The 18,436-nt window shown below is 43.6% G+C and overlaps 1 long non-coding RNA gene across 1 annotated transcript in view; it reads left to right on the forward strand.

Moving 5' to 3' along the window:
- The first annotated feature begins 1,270 nt into the window (after positions 1-1,270).
- Positions 1,271-18,436, forward strand: part of LOC134479096 (uncharacterized) — a 29,093-nt gene continuing 11,927 nt past the window's right edge. Inside the window, exon 1 of the long non-coding RNA XR_010052172.1 lies at positions 1,271-2,309. This is a non-coding gene — a long non-coding RNA (uncharacterized LOC134479096). The remainder of the gene's footprint in view (positions 2,310-18,436) is intronic.

The raw sequence follows: 18,436 nt of genomic DNA on the forward strand, positions 1-18,436 counted from the left end.
ATATATATATATATATATATATATATATATATATATGTTTCTTAAAGTCACATTTATTAATGTGTGTGCAGGAGTATGTGGCCATGGTCCACATGTGGAAATCGGGGGTGGGGGTGGGGGGAGACAACTTGCAGGAGTTGATTTTACACCATGTAAGTCACTCGAATTGAACTGCCTGATCTGTGGGTGCTGGGAACCAAACCTTGGACCTTTACAGGAACAGAAAGCACTCCTAACTCCTGGGCTAGCCATTGTGAAAGCATCACTTGCAGAAACAGGGAAATGAGCAAAGAGACTAACTTAGTCCAAAAGGAAAGAGGGAAAGCTGGGAGTAGAATGGTAGCTAGCACTGTGAATGAATAAATATTTGTGTGTGTGTCCATCTGTCCGTCTTCTTAAACATAGGCTATATATGTGTACACACACACATTTTGGAGAAGTCCAGAGATAGAGATCAAACCCAGGGTCTCATGTATTCTAGGTTAGAGCTCAACTGCTGAGTTATATCCCTATCCCTCCTCCTCCTCCCCTTCTTCTTCCTCTCCCTATCCTCTTCTCTTAATTTAGTTTAAAACACAGCCACATAAAATAGGTGTAGTGTAGAATTTCCTTGGTCCTAGTCCCAGAGGCAGGCGATTCTCTGAGTTTGAGACCAACCTGATCTCCACTGATCTCCGTTTCAAGTTCTAGGCCAGTCAAAGTTACATAGGAAGACCTTGCCTCAAAAAACAAAAGAGCTGCCAGGTGGTGGTGGCGCACACCTTTAATCCTAGCACCCAGGGGTGGGGGTGGAGGTGCAGGGGGGATCTCTATGAGTTCCAGGCCATTTGGGTCTACAGAGTGATTTCTGAGACAGCCAGGACTACACAGAGAAACCCTGTCTTAACAAACAAACAAACAAGCAAACAAAACAAAACAAAACAAGCTAAATTGTCTAACCCAGCCTCAAGTATATCCCAGCCAGCCTTGCCATGGGATTATGGGCTTCCGTCACCTCGCCCAACTCCCAGGAACTTCTTTTGTTTTTAACTCTGGTACCAGGAAGCTGGAAATAAGTGGTAGGTTTTAGCCTTGACTCCAAGGACAGGGAGGAGGACTCTCGATAATCGTCCAGTCAGACAGAAGGACAGAGACTAGAAGGTGTCCCTTTCATCTGCTCCTTTTATCTTTATCTGTAGGTTGATAGTGGCGGCCCTTTCTGTAGAGAAAGAGGCCGGTTTATTTGTTCTCTTGATTTGAAAAAGGAACTTAAAAATGTTGAGAGCTCAAAGCTAAACTTTGAAGGTCTGGATAAATAAATCATTGTTTTTGTCTCCTTTTATCTCTGCAAAGTTTTGGGGGAAATAAAAAGTGTATTAAAGAGCTGCCTCCAAGACACTGCTGTTACCCAGCCAGACCAGGAGCAGATCATTAGTGACGACTAAGAGGAGAGTCAGAGGCCACGCTCCGAAGGAAGGAGTTCACCTGGAGGCGCTTTGACCTTTTGGGGGTTTTGACTAAGGATACTCAACCAAAACCTGTCCAGTCAAAACCGAACCAAACCACTATTGGTTCTTTTCTGTAGGAGGGGACAGACAATGCCAGGAAACCTCAATAGTGCCCTTAGAATGGAGGTTGGAGGCTATGTTAGAGTTCTTGAGGAGAAGGTTACAGCATTTCATGGCTTCTCTTGTCCTTAAACTTGGCTGACCCCCATACCAGTCTGCTTTTCTTTCCCTGTGCCCTGGCATTCACACAGAACCTAACTTGGGCCTTGTCTAAGTGACGCTCAGAACTCCCTCCAGGTCTGAACACCCCGTAGCCGTGGCGTGTGCATCTACTTCTGCCAATACCACCTGACCTGCCTCGCACTTCTGAAGGCCCCTCAGACCTGGGCTATAGCCTCCTTGACTCCTTGTAGCAGCAGCCTTGAAGCCCAACCCTTTGGAGCTTCTCCGTTGTAGCACCCCAGTTCCCAGAAGCATCCGAAGGACACGGCAGGCCCTGAGACTTGAGGAATGGAGGAACCCCCCCCAGCCAGAGGCGTGTTGCTGCGATCGGATGCATTATTTATGACTCCGATGTCAGCGTGGCTCCCAGGCACCCAGAGAAATGGAAAGGCACTTGGGTCTGTGTTGATTAAACTAAATATTTAAACAGGAATGAGGAACTGAGGCAAAAATCCATTTTTCTTCAGAAGGCAGACAACACCACAAACGACTTCAAGGTTGAGGACCTAGTAAACACCATCCAGATTAGAGGGGAAGACTCGGCGGGACCCCTGGTCAAGGACGCTTCAGAGCAGAACCGTGGGCTTGTCGGAGGCTGAGGTAAAGATTGAAAACTGGTTGAGAATGAGACCGGGAGACACCAGGACAAAGCCAAGCTGACGTCATGTCCCTGGCTGTGTTTTCCTTGCTCAGGGACCTCCATCTCCTTTTTCAGAGATATTCTGAGCTGGGCAGTGGTGGGGCACACCTACAATCCCAGCCCTTCAGGAGCAGAGGCAAGTCAACTTTGTGAGTTCTAGGCTAGTCAGAGCTACCTAGGGAGGTTGTTGTTAATAATAATAATTATGATGATGACGAATAGAAAAAAGGAAAATTATGGTTTCAAGGCCACGCTTGGCTGTTGTTTTAGTTTTGTTTCACTTTTCTGTGATAAAGTACCCTGGTGTCTGCAACATAAGGGGAAAACAGGGTTTTTTTTTTGGTTTTTTTTTTGTGTTTTTTGTTTTTTGTTTTTTTTTTTGGGGGGGTTTTTTTTCCAAATTATTTAATGTATGAGTGCTCTGTTGCCTACCTGAAGAGGGTATCAGATCTCCCTTACAGATAGTTGTGAGCCACCATGTGGTTGCTGGGAATTGAACTCAGGACCTCTGGAAGAGCAGCCAGTGCTCTTAACCTCTGAGCCAACTCACCAGCCCCCAAAAAAGAGTTTTATTTTGGTTTTTTGGTTTTGGGGTTTTGGGGACCTTTGGGGGCTTAAATGCACATTATGGTTTATCATTGTGAGGGAGCCAAAATGGTGGGAACTGAAACAGCTGGTCACATCACACCATAGTCAAGGGCAGACAGAATGAATGTGTGTATGCTTGCCAATGCTCAACTCAGTTGCTCCACTTTTACATGGCTCAGAATACCCTACCTAGGGAATGGTGCCACCCACAGTGGCATCTCAATTAATGTAACCAACACAGTCCTCCACAGACAGGCCCAAGGCCAACCTGATCTGACAGTGCTTCATGGAGTCTATTCTCAAGTGATTCCGCATTGTGTCAAGTGGGCGATCAAAATCAACATCACAGCTGCATAATGAGTTTGAGCCAGCCTGGGCTACATGAGACCTTGTCTCCATGTCACCCAGCCTCACCCCTCAAAAAGATGTTCTACTGCGTTTGTCTGCCTCCTACATAGAAGCCCTTCTGTTTTCAGAAACATGAGGTAATTGGCGACCGTTCACCAACCCTCTTCTCTTGATTCTCCTGATTCCACAGGACATAGGTCCTATTCAGTCAGTCAGGGAGCTGATCTCCACCCACTACACAGATACACAAAGGACCCAAGGCAGAGCAGATGGAGCGTGGAGCTAAAAGTCCCCCATCAAGAAAAATCCTAGTTTCCTCTAGATTTGAGCAAATACAAAACATAAGAAGGAAATTATAAGCAACAATGACCCGCCATCTTTTTTTCTCAGTTATAAATACATACATACATACATACATAAATACATACATACATACATACATACATACATACATACATACTACATACATACATACAAACACACACACTGGGCGATGGAGGCTCACACCTTTAAACACAGCACTCACAAAGCAGTGGCAGGTAGATCTCTGTGTGTTCTAGGTTAGCCTAGTCTACAGAAAAAGTCCCAGGAGAGCTAAGGTTACACAGAGAAACCCTGAAACCCTGTCTCAGAAACAAAAACAAACAAAACCCCAAGTTGCTAGCTTATTTGTTCTGTGTCTACATATGTATGCCGGTTCCAGAACACGGTATGGAGACCAGAAGACAACTTGAGAGATCTGTTCTTTCAGCTGCGTGGGTTCTAGGGATTAAACTCAGGTGGTATGTCGAATATTTTACCCACGGAGTCATCTCACCAACTGGCTTTGGGTTTTTTGTTTTGGTTTTGTTGTTTTGTTTTTTAAGTGGGATCTTATATATCCAAGTTTGGCCTTGACTTTCTCACCCTCCCGGCTCCACCTCTTAAACGCTCTGTGTTACAAGTTCCTGCCGGCCCGCCTGGCTGACCAGCTGTCATTTAATCTAGCTTTTCCTGTTGCCTTTTTCCTCCCTGTGTGACCTCTCACTTGTATTTCCACAGCAGTCGCTGTCCCCAGCCCCCAAGGATGTGCTTTTTCTCAGTCCCTGCATACACAAATGCCCTTTTCCTTCTCTCACAGGAGGACAGCTGAGACAGGCTGACATTTTCCAAATTAACTTTTATAAGAACTTAGGGAATAATTGCAGAAAATACAAGTGCCTAGGTTCAATTCAGTTCAACATTTACGGAGAGTTCGATGCTTAGTGTCATACTCTGGATCGTGGTGATAAATGGAGTCCAGTTCCAGGAGTGGGGGAGCCTGCTGTCTAAGAAAGAGGCAGGGATGAGGGCCAGACTGCTTATAATCTAGGAAGGGAAGGGCCACAGCAACTCAGAGCAGTTAGTGAGCAGTATGCTGTGTTCAGGGGCAGGCAGAGAGGGCCTTTCTGAAGGTGACATTCTGCGCTGGGTAGATGTGGGAGGGGAAGACGGTAGGATTTTCTTTATTCCATTTTGGTGTGTTTGGTTTTGACTGTATGTTTTTCCTAGGTCCTATGACGGAGGGTGTGTTTGATCCTTTGGTTTTGTGTTTGTTTTTTTGAGACAAGGTTTCACTGTATAGCCCTGGCTGGTCTGGAATTCCCAGCAATCCTTCTGCTTTGGCTTCTGTTTCCTAGTGTGGGGATTATGGCAGTCCATCACCATGCCTAGTAGACAAAGGAGTTTTGACTTAATGACATGAGCACAGAAGAAATGAAAAACCAACCTGACCAGATTTGTATAGAAGAAGTGTGAAAGTAGACCTATTATTATTATGATTACTATTACTATTACTACTATTACCATTACTTATTACTATTACTATTATTACTAGTACTTATTACTAACACTACTATTACTATTATTACTTAGTACTAATACTATTACTAATACTACTATTACTATTATTACTATTACTTATTACCAACACTATTATTATTACTATTACTTATTACTAATACTACTATTACTATTATTACTATTACTTATCATTATTACTATTATACTACTATTACTATTACTTACTACTAATACTACTATTACTATTATTACTGTTACTTATTACTATTATTACTATTAGTATTATTACTATAACTATTACTTATTATTAATACTACTATCACTGTTATTACTATTACTATTATTATTATTACTATTACTTATTACTATTGCTATTATTACTATTACTATTGCGTGTTACTTATTACTATTACTATTACAGATGCCAAAGGGTGTGCACTTGTGTGAAAGTCACAAAGCCAACCTTACAGACTTAGTTCTCTCCTTACCCTCTCTCATAGGTCCTAGGGATTGAACTCAGGTTAGCACATTTGTGTAGCAAGCATCTTTTCCCGCTGAGCCATCTCACTGACTAGTTTTAAAGACAGGTAGCTGAAGCAAGTCTGCGTGGCCAAGCCTTGTTCATGTAGCCAAAGCAGTCCTGGAATTCCTGACCCCTTCCTCCACCTCCCCAGTGCTGGACCGATCAAACCTGGAGCTTCACACATGGTAGAGTTAATGTGGTCAGCCTCACAGGACCTGGAGTCACCCAAGTCACCTAGGAGATAAGCCTTCAGGCAGGCCTGGAAGGAGTAATTAGGTCCAGAGCACGCCTGTGAGAAATGTTGTTGAGTAGGTCCCTAGATGGGGGAGGGGGACTAAAAGAAAGCAGTACAGTTTCCTGGGCTGGGTCCTGAACTAAAATAAAGAGGAAAATCTAGCCGAGGAGGAGCATTCATTCTGTGGATGCCGTGTGCCCCTCTGACTTGAATTTCCTGTAGTGATGAACCTCTTGATCAGGGAGTTACCATAAACTTTTTTCTTTTGAGTTGCTCTTGACAGGATATGTTATCACAGCAACACTCGCTCAGGATTAACCTCCCCCATCCCCTCCTCCTAAATTCGGTGGGTTTAGTGTTGGAACAAGGTCCAAAAATGGAGTTATGTGAGGAGATTTCTGTGTGCTTGTGAGAAAATTCCAAGAAAATGAGACAAGTGTTTTGTGACCTTGGCTTCTTCAAAAACATGAAACTGTTCTTGGATTATACTTTTGTGCCCTTCCTAGGGGTAAACAGTTTTAGTTTTGTTTTTGAGACAAAGTTTCCTGTCGCCCCTGCCGCCCAGGCTAGCCTTGAACTTGATATGTAGCTGAGGATGGCTTTGAACTTGTGGATCCTTTTGATTTTACATTCTGAGTAGTGGGATTACAGTTTGCTCTTCCTAGCTTTTATCAAGTCTTTCAATCAAGCTCAGCCCTCTAGCAACTGAACTATATCCTCAGCCTTCCAGGACTTACTTTAAAGTCAGCAGAAGGCAGGTAGGGCTTGCACCTCAGTAGCAGAGCCCACCCGGCCCACACGCAGCCCTAGGTTCCATCTCCTGCACAGAAAGCAAACACAAACAGTGGAAATATTCCTGGAGAGGCAGCAGTACAGGTCAGCAGAAGGGCAATTGCCTAACATGTGCAAAGTCACAGGTCCAGTCCTTAGCATCCAGAATACAATTTAATTTAATTTAAAAATATTTCAAGCCAAGCATGATGAATCGAGCCTTTAATTTCAGCATGCTAGAGACAGAGGCAATTGGAACTTGCGAGTCCAAGGTAAGCCTGGTCTACATATCACATTCTAGGCCAGTCAGAGCTACATTGTAAAAACCTGGGGGGTTTGTTGGTGTTGTTATTTGTTTTGTTGGTGTTGTTGTTTTAAAAAGAAAGAATGATTCCAGAAAACTGGGCAAAACCAGAACTCATTGCCTAAGTTCTGTTTTCCTTTTAGGGGAAAACCATTTATAAGGAAGGCAGTATTATTGCCTTTAGACAGGAGAAATCCTAGCTGTCATAGTTGAAGAGAGGGCTCAGACCTGGGTTCCCAGAACCCACAAGGTGACTCGCAATCCTCTACGACTCCAACTTCAGGAGATTTGATGCCCCTAAGGGAACCTGTACTCATATGCACACATCACCTTCCTAATATATACAGAATTTAAATAAAATAAATAATATATTTATATATAGAATGAGTCCTGAAAGACGAGATTACCAGACCTGATAAATACATAATGTGATTGTTTGTGGTTGTTTAATTTATTTTCTTTGGTGCGTGTGTGTGTGTGCGCGCACGCGCGTGTGAGGGGGGAAGGCGGGGGGAGGGTGCAGGTGCCTACTGTGGCCAGAAGAGGTGGAGCTGGAATTGCAGGCAGTTTTGAGGTGTCTAAATGGGTGCTGGGAACCAAACTCAAGTCCCCCAGAAAAGTAGTGTGCCACTGAGCCATCTCTCAAGCCCCTGTTTGTTTAAACACTACTGTTGACCTAACCCAGGGTTTTCAGTCTGCTAAACAAATGCAAATTCATTCTCTCTCTCTCTCTCTCTCTCTCTCTCTCTCTCTCTCTCTCCTCTTCCTCTTCCTCCTCCTCTTCCTCCTCCTCCTCCTCCTTTTCTACCTCCTCTTCCTCCTCCTCCTCCTCCTTTTCCACCTCCTCTTCCTCCTCTTCCTCCTCCTCCTCCTCCTCCTCTCTCTCTCCCTCTCCTCTCTGACACTGAGCCATATCTGTAGGAATTGGCTTTTTTATTATTTAATTTAATTTTTATTTATTCACTTTACATCCTGCTCATTGCCCCACCTCTGGACATAGGCCTCTTAACATTTTATTTTGAGTCCTAATCTCCCAAAGTTGCCCAGGTTGGCATGAAGGTATACTGGAACTCAGTCAGACCTTAAACCTCTGATCCACCTGCCTCCTCCATCTGAACAGCTGGACTTACAGACCTACACCATCAGTCTGGTTCCTGAGTGGAAACTTTAAGGGTTCTTTGGAAAGTCAGTCTTGTTGGATAGTGTTTTGCTGGGGCTGATGTGAAGAATTATTTTCACCTGAAGTAGATGCAGGTGAAAGGCTAAGGCGGACTCATGAAGGAATGTTTAGCTGAAGCAGACACAAGAAAGAGGATGTTCTGCTAAAGCAAGCATGTGTAAGGACACGTGATGAAGGATTTTTTTCCTAACAACACACATGTATTGGTCCACCTTACATTTCATAGTTGAGCTGCATTTGTAGGTACTCTATACAGAGAAACGTACCAAAAAACTTCTGGTGGTGTGCTGCAGTTTCTTGCCACTTTTGTAGACTCGGGCTGATTGCCAGAGTGAGGTCGGCTGAGCCAGATGCACATGCTGAGGCAAGACCCATGGAGTACAAGTGATGTTTGGACAGAGTATAAAAAGGACTCAACAGACAGTAGGGTGGGGGGTGTGGAGGCCTAAGCTTGATTTGCTGACACAGCTAGCTGTGCAATGCTTGTTGGTCTCCAGTCTTTGCTGATCTTTGCTTCCCTGAGAGAGGAACAGCAGAGAACTTCTTCTGGCATCCCTCCTGGTCACTCATGCTGACTCGTGCCAAGGCTTCCAGCTGTCTCTGCTTGGTAGTGCCACCACTGCTGATTGGTGTTGGCTATCCTGACTCTACTGAACTGGACTGCTGGTGTATCCATGAAGTGTTTGTGAATGTATCAAGGTACCACGGCTGACCTATGAACCGGACTTCCAATTTCCAAACAACACAGATGGGAGTTGCTCCAAAGAATCTTCATAAGCAGGACCACTTCCCCATATCCTTTCTTTCCCACTGCCTCTGGTGGGTGATAGGCTAGAAAGGAAGTTAAAGCATTTAAGATCCATCATTGGAAGTAGGTTTAGAAAATATTAAAGGGGTTGGGGATTTAGCTCAGTGGTAGAGCGCTTGCCTAGGAAGCGCAAGGCCCTGGGTTCAGTCCCCAGCTCTGAAAAAAAGAACAAAAAAAAAAAAAAAAGAAAATATTAAAGTTACAGGTTACTACACAATTCTCATCAAGAAAAGAGATGAGTATTTGTGGGCTCCTAATAGATTTAATTACTTACTCTAGGTACAGTACTTGAGGGGATAGTTGTTCAAGCTTGGAAGACTACCAGAGTGTAAGAATTGGTAGATTTTTTTCTTTCTTTTGCTGGAAAGTAGAGGGTTATGTGTGTGTGTTTTGTTTTGTTTTGTTTTGTTTTGTTTTGTTTTGTTTAACATCTTATTTACTTTTGAGACCATGCTGGCCTCGAACTCACAGAGATCCACTTATCTCTGCCTGCTGAGTGCCAGGACCAAAGGTACTACCGCACCCAGCTTCCTCCATTTTGTTCTTATCAAAATAGTTAGCACTCCTCTTAGGCCTCTGAAGAATTAGCTGAGAAACAAAGCTATCGATCAGTACATATCGTTAACTAGACAAGAAATGCTAGGCAATCATGAGAAAACTGTGTTTGTTGCTGGGGATTAAATGCAAGTGTTGAGGTAAGGGCGGCGGGCACAGTACCTCTTAATATGCCACTCAGGCTGGCCTGGAACTCAGAGCAGTCTGTAGAGACAAAAGGCCAAAAATCAAAGCAAAATCTCAGATTTTAACAATCAGGCCACAAACCAGGTGTGATGGTGTGCACACATCATCCCGGTACCTGGGAGGTCTAGAGACAGGAGGGTCACTGGTTCAAAGCAATTCTTAGCTACATAACAAGTTTAGCACTGGGGTTTCGGGGTTGTTTTTTTGAGACAAGCTGTCACATAAGGCAAATTGGCCTTGAGTAGCCAACGAAAAACTCCTGATCCTTGTGTTTCCGTACAGAAAGGATATCCCAGGCTGCATGAGAACCTGTCTTTTTTTAAAACAAACAAACAAACAAACAAACAAACAAACAAACCCCCAGAAGCAAGGTGCTACAGAGATGCCTCAGAGGTTAAGAGCACTGACTACTCTTCCAGAGGTCCTGAGTTTAATTCCTGGCAGTTACATGGTGGCTCATAACCATGTGGAACAGGATCCGATGCCCCCTTCTGGTGTGTCAGCGGTAGTCTACTTATATACATAAAATAAATAAACAAATCTTTAAACAACAACAACAAGGAAACCAAGAATAAACAAACAAAAACCCAAGTAGACCATGATCATTTGGAGCCTTGGAGGTCCATGATGTCGTACATACACATCTTGATCTTAACCCCCAACAGTCCAGAGCCTTGCATGTCTGGTCAGTTTCAAAGCAATAGCTTACTTACTCTATAAGACTTAATACCCAGGCGATCATGAGCTGTCCGCCCACACATGGACCCCCCATGGAAGGCTCTGGAGCTAAGAACAAGCAATTTCTCCTCAACTGCTATAGAATGTCACTCCTCTTGATGGGGCAAGCTTCCTAGGAGCTCACCACTGCCCTTTCTTTTCCTTCTCCCCTCTCCTCTCTTCCCTCCCCTATGGTACTTGGAACGGAACCCAGGACTTCCTACATAGTTGGTAAATGCTCTACCATTCTTTTTACATTTAAAAACTATTTTTATCTTCATGGGTGTTTTACCTGTATGTATGTATGTATGTATGTATGTATGTATGTATGTATGCCACATAGATGCCTGGTGCCTGCAGGGAGTCGAAGAAAGCATTAGATCTCTGGAAATAAAGTCAGGGTTAGTAGTAAGCCACCATGTGGCCACTGGAGAACAGAATCCAGCTTAACTCCAGCCATCGCTCCAGGAGAGGACCACCCTCCCCCTGGTTACTTGTGGTGTCAGTGGTTTACTAAGTTGCCAAGTCTGGCCTTGATCTCATTCTATAGCACAGACTAGCCTACCTAGGAGTCACATATCCTGAGTATCGGGGATTGTAGGCCTGAGTTACCAGGACTGGCTGTCTGCTGCTTTCCCACAGTGTATTTTAGTCAATGTGTGCCCTTGGCACATTTCTGTTATAGTGTGCCTGAAAGGCCTTTTATGTCCCACCCTGTCTACAGCCCCCTACTTTAACCTCTTAAGTGTGGGGTATACAAATGTAACCCACCATGCCTAACTTGAAATTCTGCCCTTTTTGGGGGGTCAGGACTGGGAATTGAACCTGGTGCCCTGGTCAAATACCCCTTACCATTTTGATCTCTATCCCTAGCTCACTTTGTTGTTGTTGTTTGGTTGTTGTTTTTTAATTAATTTATTCTCTTTCAAGACAGAGTTACACTGAGTTGCCAGGCTAACCTTGAACTTGTTCTGTAGCTCAGGTAGGCACAGACCTTGTCATTCCTTGCCTTAGCCCTCTGAGTACCCAGAGTTTCAGGCCTGCATGTCCACGATGGGACAAGGTCCAATGTTGCCCAGACTGGTCTAAAATGTGTTGTAAAACCAACCTCACAGACCGCACCTTAAACTTCTGCTCCTCCCTCTACATCTGGCACTGGGATTACAGTGTGCACCATGCCCAGGTGCTCTGCCAAGGATCAAACCCAGGGCTTCTGCCTGCGTGGTAGGCATCAGCAGCTGAGTACTTCTCTGTCCACATATTAGTGCATGTATGTGTTCATTTTGTTTTATTGTGACAGGCTCTCCTTATGGACCTCTGGCTGTCTTGGGACTCACTCTGTAGACTAGGCTGGCCTCTAACTCACAGAGATCTGCCTGCCTTTGCCTCCCAAGTGGTAGGCTTAAAGGCATGCCCAGCTCCAGAAATTATGTATGTATGTATGTTTGTGTGTGTGTGTGTGTGTGTGTATGTGTGTGTATGTATGTGTATGTATGTATGTGTGCGTATGTATGTATGTGTGCGTATGTATGTATGTATATGTATGTATGTGTGTATGTGTGTATGTGTGTGTATGTATGTATGTATGTATGTATGTATGTATGTATTTAAGAGGGAATATAGGTCCCTGAAATGAGTTACAGGGGGTTGTGAGCTATCCAACATGGTTGCTGGAAATCGAACTCTGATTCTCTGTAAGAGCAGCAAGTGCTTTTAATCACTGAGCCATCTTTCCAGCCCCCCAGAAATTTTTAATGAATCATAACATGTTTTATTTTCATCAGAATTATTTGTTTTATGTATATTTTTGGATATTTGAGACGGTCTCACTATGCAGCCTAGAACTCACTATGCTGACCAAGCTGGCCTTGAACTCACAGAGATCAGCCTGCTTTTACGTAGATTAAGGTTGTGTATACCATACCCAGCAAAAATCCTTTTCTGCTAGTTAGGGGAACTTAAGTTGCAAAGACATGACTATAAAATGAGTAGTTTTCTCAGACAGAGTTTGTTGGGCCAGAGGTTGTCACATGTCTTGGGCGCCTGCACCTTCATTTCCTTATACAATCCTGTCCCCACTGGAGCCGAGAAGTCTGCAGGCTGGAAAGCAGGCAGGAGGGACACTGAGGGAGACAGGAAGCTTCAGCCTCCAGTGCTCCCTCACTCTGTCCCTGAGCTCAGGACAGACTTCTCTCCTCATGTGATTTCCTTTTTTAAAGATGTGAAGTTAGTTTACATAAACAAATAAGACTCCTCACTAATACAGAGAAGGTGCCAGGCCACTAACGCCTGTGAATACCAGCTGGAAAGGAAATTTACTGCAGGAGACAAAAGGGAGCCACAGAAGGATTTCAAGCAAGAGTGTGACAAGTGTTTTAGAAACACCCACAGAAGCCACTGGAAGGACAAATTAGAGAAGGAAAGCAAGACAGTTACAAAGAGTCTGCTTCTATTTGACTTTTTATTATCATCAACTTGTGTGTGTATGTGAATGTATATGTGTATATGTGTGTATGTGCATATGTATGTGTATGTTGTATTTGTATATGTATTTATGCCTATATATGTGCATATGCATGTATATATGTGCAGGTATATGTATGTGTGTATGTGTGTATGTATATCTGTACATCTGTGTGAATGTGTGTGCATGACAATATGTGTGTATGTGTGTATATATGTATGTATATGCATGTATAGGTGTGTATGTGTGCATGTATGGGGGTGTGTGTGTGTGTGTGTGTGTGTGTGTGTGTGTGTGTGGTTATGTGATATGTGAGAGTGCTTGTGTCATAGCACTCATGAAGTCAAAGGAAAACTTTTATGAGAACTTCTCTCCTCCCACTGTGGGTCACAAAGGGTTGAATTCAAGTCACCAGGCCTGTATAGCAAATGTTTTCATGAGCCCCTTGATTTCTTCTCTGAGACAAGGTCTGTCTGAGGATAGGTAGCCCAGGCTGGACTAGTGCCCATTCTCTGCAGGCTGGTTTATCTCAAGTTTCTTCTCGTTGTTGGAATAGTCTCACTCTACAGCCTAGGCTGACTTGGGACTCACTATGTAGTCCAAGGGCTGGTTCTAGAACTCATGGTAATCCTCCTGCCTCAGCCTCCTAAGTGTTGAGGCCTACAGCTCTGTGTTACCATGTCTGGCTATAAGTCCAATTTTAAAGAACTTTTTAAGATACATTTTCTAGAATCAGGCATAGTGATCCTATCTTTGATGCCAGCACTCATGGGGCAGAGACAGGCAGATGTCTTTGAGTTTGAGGCAGCCTCGTCTCAGTCTAGCTAAGGCTACATAGTAAGACTGTCTCAGGGGTTGGGGATTTAGCTCAGTGGTAGAGTGCTTGCCTAGGAAGCGCAAGGCCCTGGGTTCGGTCCCCAGCTCCGAAAAAAAAAAAAAAAAGACTGTCTCAAAAAGCCATATACATACGTGTGAATTAACTGGATCATATAGCTGTTCTGATTTTAGCTTTTTGAGAAATCCCTAAATTGATTTTCATAATTGTGTATTAACTTGCACTTTCAACAGCACCACCAAGGGAGTGTCTCTTTCCCATCTCCTTTGGTGTCAGATTTCTCTCCCCATCCCTCCCACCCTCTTGCAACTAGCTCTGTAGACCAGGCTGGCCTTGAACTTTCAGGGATATGCCTGCCTCTGCCTCCAGAGTGCTGTGATCAAAGGTGTGTGCCTTTAATCGACTTCTTCACAAGAGCCATTCTGACTTGGTGAGATGGTATCATAAAGTAGTCTTAATTTGCATTTCCCTGACACTAAGGAAATTGAAGATATTTAAAAATAGTTATGTGGCAATGTGTGTTTCTTTTGAAAAACATTAATTTCAGTAGCCCCTGTCTGACACAAAGATAGTAAAGATTTTTCTCTCCTCCTATAGGCTGTCTGTTTGCTTTGCAGATAGTTGTTGGTGTGGTGGTGGTAATGGTGGTGGTGGTGGTGCTGGTGATATTGGTGATGGTGGTGGTGGTGATGGTGGTGGTAGAGATGGTGGTGGTGGTGTAGAAACTTTCTGATGTCATGGTGTCTGTCTCATCCGTTGACTCTTTGGCTTAGTTCCTGTGCTCTCGATGCTCTCTTTAGAAAGTTCTTGCCTAACCCAATGTCTGAAAAATATTCCCTATGGTTTCATCAGAAGTTTCAGTGTTTCAGGTTTTAAATTAAGGTCTTTGACTCGTTTCAAATTGCATTGATTTTTGTGCAAAGAGAAAAATATGAATCTAATTTCACTCTTGTGCAGGTGGATATCCAGTTTTGCCAGAACCATTTGTTGAAAAAGCTGTCATTTTCTGCTCCATATTTTTGCCTCCTTTGCCAAAAAATTAGGTGGCCATAACTTTACTGGTTTAGTTCCAGGTCTTTCATCCTGCCCCACTGGTGTACCTGTGTGCTTCTTATGCCAGGATCACATCTCTATCTCTCCAGCTCTACGGTGGAGTGTTGTGATACCTCCAATTGTGTTCTTATTCCTTGAGATTGCTTTGGCTAGCTGGGTGGTGGAGGCACACACCTTTAGTCCCAGCACTCAGGAGGCAGAGACCAGTAGATCTCTGTGAGTTCGAGGCCAGCCTAGTCTACAGAGTGACTTCCAAGACAGCTAGAACTAACAAACAAACCAAACCAAACCAAACAAACAAAGATTGCTTTGGTTATTCATGGTTTTTGTGATTGTCGAGGTGTGGGAATTGCTGCACGAACCACTCAGATACCAATCTCACTCAAACAAGGCTGGTTCATTGAACGCACACCCCAAGTCTGATTAATCAGGGACACAATGCAGACTTGGAAGCTAACTCAGGACTCTGAGTCATAACCTTACAGAGCCTTGAAGCCTGGAGTCCATGAACATTTGTGTCAAGTTATCCCACCAGGCAGGGTTTAGGGATCTGGGACTTCCTTAGGAACATGCTTAGTTGTTCATTTATCCTGTTCCCACTGGTTGGGAGTATTCAACTCTGGCGGGGTGATTTCACTTGCCTTGTTGAACATTCTACCATCCATGCCCTACACTTGCCAACCAGGATGTCACTTCCCCATGCACATGTCTCTTTCTGTCAAGTGTGATATCAATTCCTGGGGGGAGGTCTTGGGAACTTAAAACTTTATTCGACCCCTATTCAAAAATGGAAGTTTTACTCCAAATGGCTTCTTTTTTTTTTTTTTTTCAGGAGCTGGGGACCGAACCCAGGACCTTGCGCTTGCTAGGCAAGCGCTCTACCACTGAGCTAAATCCCCAACCCCCAAATGGCTTCTTCTATTGGTGCATGTGTCCCTCTTATGTTGGGGTCCATCCCAGGGGCAGCTTATAAAGGCAAAACCCATAAAAGCTCATGCATAGGTGCAGGAAGTGCTGCCTGGCGTTTGGCTCGGGTCCAAGCTTCTTGTAGCTTACTCTACAAAGCAGTTCTAACTGCCCTCCATTGTGATTGGTTTCCAAGAACCCCAAAGCACAGGACATAACAGAGTGTGCAGTCCACTCGACCATGAGAAAGTGTCCTTGTAACAGCAGTAACAGCATAACATGGCTGGCTAGACAGGCAGCAGTTACCCAGGTCTTAACAGTGGTTCCATATGGATTATGGGATTGTTTTCTCTAGATCTGTGAAAGACGTCATCAACATTGATGGATAGTGCACTAGGTATGTGGGTTAATTTTTGTAGTAGAGCCAACTTCACAATATTAATTCTGCCATTCCAAGAGCATGAAAGGATTTGTTCTTGTCTTATGGTTTTTGACTTCCATTTTCAATGTCTGGACATTTGGGGGAAGAGGTCTTTTTTGAAACGGGCTTTCTCTATTATGTAGCTCTGACTGTCTGGCAACTTTCCATGGAGGTCAGACCAGCCTCAAACTCACAGAACTCTGCCTTTTTTCTTTTTTCCCAGCCTCTTGAGGTTAAAGGTATGTTCAACCACACCCCACGGGATGTTTGGTTTAGCACTCTTTAGGTGTGTTCCTAGGTTCTTTTGTTTTCGTTTTCGTTTTGTTTTTATTTTTGAGACAGGGTTTCTCTCTGTAGCCCAGGCTGTCTAGGAACTCCCTCTGTAGCGTCAGGTTTCAGACCTGAGACAAGAGGCTGAGGTGCATATTTTGCATTCCAAAGCAGCCATGGTCTCCAGGTTCTCCCAGCATCCCTCAGTCCCTACCTGACATACCCTGCCCCAAATCCTGAACTTTTTAGCCCAGGAACTGGGCTGCCCTTCCCCTAGTTGCTTGTCCCTATATAATCCAGACATTTTTATCTCTTGCCCCTTCCTTCTCTGTTCTTTTCCTCTTTCCCCTTCTCTCTCGACAGATGCTTTCTCTCTTTCTCTTCTCCCTCTTCTATATTTTTCTCCCCATGGCAACGTTCCTAGCCTTGGTCCTTAGGGCCAGTGAACTTACCTGACCAAGAGCAGCTTCCCAGTAAACCTGCCTTTATATACTCTAAATTTTCACATAGACTAATCTGACCTCCAACTCATAGACATCCACCTGCCTCTGCCTCCCAAGTGCCGGGATTACAGACATACACCACCACCACCCAACCTTTAAACAAACAAACAAACAAATAAATAAATAAAATATGCGAATACACTGTTGCTCCCTTCAGACACACCAGAAGAGGGCATCTGATCCCATTACAGATGGCCATGAGTGAGATTGCTGGGGATTGAACTCATGATGTCTAGAAGAACAGTCAGTGCTCTTAACTGCTGAGCCATCTCTCCGACTTTCTTTTTCTTTTAAAGCTATTACTAGTGGGATATATTTCCTCATTTCTTTCTCTAAGTGTTTTGCAGGGTGTCCAGCAGAGAAGACTATTCAGACATGGGTTTAAAACAATAAAAAGGGGGCTGGGGATTTAGCTCAGTGGTAGAGCGCTTACCTAGGAAGCACAAGGCCCTGGGTTCGGTCCCCAGCTCCAAAAAAAAGAACCAAAAAAAAACCAAAAACCAAAAAACCAAAAACAAAAAAAACAATAAAAAGACTATATTAGATGATGGTTAGCATTAAGCACAAAACTACATTCTAGGTTGATACATCTCGTTAGCAAGAACAGTTAGCTACAAAAGACAAAAAGCAAGACTTCAGAGATTTAAAGATTCAGAGACTTTCTGAGAACCAGTGATCTTTTTTTTTTTTTAAGATTTATTTTATTTATATGAATACAACATTGCTGTCTTCAGACACACCAGAAGAGGGCATCGGATCTCATTACAGATGGTTGTGAGCCACGATGTGGTTGCTGGGACTTGAACTCAGGACCTCTGGAAGAGCAGTCAGTGCTCTTAACCTCTGAGCCATTCCTCCAGCCCAGAACCAGTGATCTTGATGGAATTTTTTTTTTTTTTTTTTGTCATTTTGGTAGGAAGTACTTACTGTCTGTGCTGAGTGGTACTTTTAACATGGTGATAGTCGTGCTCAGGTTTGGGGCCTACTGCAATTGGAGGCGTGTCCCACGAGTGCATTATTAGTATATATGAAGGTTATTTACTTTATAGTAATTTTTTTCAACCTGTAACTTTACTATGTTTATTAAATATAAGATTTCTCTACTAGATTCTATTGGGTCCTTTAAAGTCTTTTAAGTATAGAATCATGTCATCTGCAAATAAAAATAGTTTTACTTCTTCTTTTCCTGTTTTTATGCCTTTTATGTCTCTCTTGTCAAATTGTTGGTGCTAAGACTTTAAGCACTATACTCAATAAGAGAGGAGTGAGGGCACCCTAGTGCCGTTCCTAGGCTCTGTGTCTGATGGTATGACCTTTGACTGTTCCCAACAGCTCCAGGACTTGCATCACAAAGGCATGTTGAACTGCTTTGAGCATCACTCTAGACGAGTGTGTGTTTTCTATCCATTAGTTTGTTTATATGTACTTCACACTTACTGGTTTATGTATGTTGAACCAACCTTGCATCTCCACAGTGAAGCCCGCTTGCCCATGATGCATGATCGTCTTAATGTTCTCCTGAATTTAGTTGAAAGTATTTTGTTGACGGATTTTGTGACCTAAATAGCTTTTTTTTTTTTTCTTTTTCTCGGAGCTGAG

This window comes from Rattus norvegicus, chromosome 6 (genome assembly GCF_036323735.1).
Source record: "Rattus norvegicus strain BN/NHsdMcwi chromosome 6, GRCr8, whole genome shotgun sequence".
Classification (NCBI taxonomy): domain Eukaryota; kingdom Metazoa; phylum Chordata; class Mammalia; order Rodentia; family Muridae; genus Rattus; species Rattus norvegicus.